Source organism: Nicotiana tabacum, chromosome 16, assembly GCF_000715075.1.
Source record: "Nicotiana tabacum cultivar K326 chromosome 16, ASM71507v2, whole genome shotgun sequence".
Lineage (NCBI taxonomy): Eukaryota > Viridiplantae > Streptophyta > Magnoliopsida > Solanales > Solanaceae > Nicotiana > Nicotiana tabacum.
Window position 1 is genome coordinate 150024058 of NC_134095.1, and position 2500 is coordinate 150026557.

General features: G+C 33.9%; 1 pseudogene; it reads left to right on the forward strand.

Annotated features, from left to right (window-relative positions):
- Window positions 1-17: 17 nt before the first annotated feature.
- The window catches only part of LOC142170462 (protein TIC 214-like), a 3070-nt pseudogene continuing 587 nt past the window's right edge, over window positions 18-2500 (forward strand).

Below are 2500 nucleotides of genomic sequence, written 5' to 3' on the forward strand. Positions count from 1 at the left end.
GTCTAGTATCCTTATGCATGAAGATAATCAATTCGGTCGTTGTGGTGGGACTCTATTATGGATTTCTGACCATATTCTCCAAAGGGCCCTCTTATCTCTTCCTTCTCATAGCTTTGGTTATGGAAGAACGAACCGAGAAGAAGGTAGCAACAACTGGTTTTATTACGGGATATATCATGATGTTCATATCGATCTATTATGCGCCTCTGCATCTAGCATTGGGTAGACCTCAAACAATAACTATCCTAGCTCTACCATATCTTTTGTTTCATTTCTTCTGGAACAATCACAAACACTTTTTTGATTATGGATCTGCTACCAGAAATTCAATGCGTAATCTCAGCATTCAATGTGTATTCCTGAATAATCTCATTTTTCAATTATTCATTTTACCAAGTTCAATGTTAGCCAGATTAGTCAACATTTATCTCTTTCGATGCAACAACAAGATCTTATTTGTAACAAGTGGTTTTGTTGGTTGGTTAATTGGTCACATTTTATTCATGAAATGGCTTGGATTGGTATTAGTCTGGATATGGCAAAATCATTCTATTAGATCGAATAAGTACATTCGATCTAATAAGTACCTTGTGTTAAAATTGAAAAATTCTATGGCTCGGATCTTTAGTATTCTCTTATTTATTACCTGTGTCTACTATTTAGGCAAAATACCTCACCCATTCTTACTAAGAAACTAAAAGAAGCCTCAAAAACAGAAGAAAAATTGGAAAGTGAGGAAGAAAGAGATGTGGAAATAGAAACAGCTTCCGAAATGAAGGGGACTAAACAGGAATAAGAGGGATCCACTGAAGAAGATCCTTATCCTTCTCCTTCCCTTTTTTCGGAAGAAAGGTGGGATCCGGACAAAATCAATGAAACGGAAGAAATTCGAGTGAATGGAAAGGACAAAATAAAGGATAAATTCCACTCTCACCTTACAGAGACAGGCTATAATTGTAATTATGAATTAAAAAAAAGAAAATAAGGAATTTGATTCACAAAGTCCCTGTTCTCTCACCCAATCGAGATATCCCCCGTTTCACCCAAAAAAGATAAATTTAATAATCAAACATTTGGAGCGTGAAGTGCAATTAGATCCATTTTTGAGGGGATTCATATTACTATTATCAATTAGAAAAATTCAATTAGAATAATTTATGGTTGGCTTGGTTGGACTAAAAAAATGAAGTATCCAGGCTCCGTTTAGAAAAAATCCAATTGGATTGGTAAGATATCTATGATTGCTATTCATATTTTTTCTTTGTAAAGAGATCCTAATTGTCAAGCAAAGTTATCTCAACTCTAAGAAATACTTGTATAAAATTAATTGAAAAAAATGAAATACAAAAAAAAGGTAATGGGAGCATTTGTCCTATATGTACAAATCCAAATCGGGCGGATCTTTACCCGGAGTAGAGCATAAACCTAAAAAGATAAAACAGACCCATTCAGGAACAAGAAAATACCATCGCGGTTTGGATTAAATCTCGATGAAATAATACATCAATGAGAAGTTAATTCGATAAGTTTAATGACCCTTTCTTATAACTTCAAATTTTATAATGGAAAATCGAAAATATAAAAAAGGAGTCAAAACTCGTCTTTATTAAAAAATCGAAGAAAAGCGCTTTCTTTAGAAGTAAGAAAGAACCTTTCTAGAAAAAAAGAAAGAGGACTGGATTCTATACATTGATTCACAATTTTTTTGAACCGTATGCATCAAAAGGTGCATGTACGGTTCCTAAGGGATACAATTTTACCCTAATCAACCGACTTTATCGAGAAAGATTACTTTTTTAGGTCAAGAGGTTGATAGCGAGATTTCGAATCAACTTATTGGTCTTATGGTATATCTCAGTATCGAGGATGAGACCAAAGATCTGTATATGTTTATAAACTCTCCTGGGGGCTGGGTAATACTTGGGGTGGCTATTTATGATACTAGGCAATTTGTGCGACCAGATGTCCATACAATATGCATGGGATTAGCCACTTCAATCGTATCTTTTATCCTGGTCGGGGAGAAATTACCAAACGTCTAGCATTCCCTCATGCTTGGCGCCAATGAGGTTTTTATTTGAGAGAAAAAAGAAGACTATGCCTTCGCCATATGAATACTAAGTAATAATAGCATGCCACTTCGAATTCGATATGAGAAATTTTGTATTGTTTTTTTTTCAAAACATTATATTCTGTATCGAGAGAGTAGTATGAGATAAGGGGTATTTCCGATTTTCTCTTATCTATCGGGAGTTCAGTTCAGCGTCACAAACTTTTTTGTTTTCATGCCGGAGAGTTCTTAACAATATTTATGTTATGAAAAAGTACGAAAAAAAAAGATTTTTTCCTTATTTGATTGGATTAAAAAGAAACTTTGGGATTGCTGAATCACAGACAAAAAAAAAAAGAAAAAATAAACATATAAAGAAATGGAGCCATCATAGTATTTTTTAACTCCTCCAAAAGGAAGGATGACAATTTGATCATTTACCCATCTGAG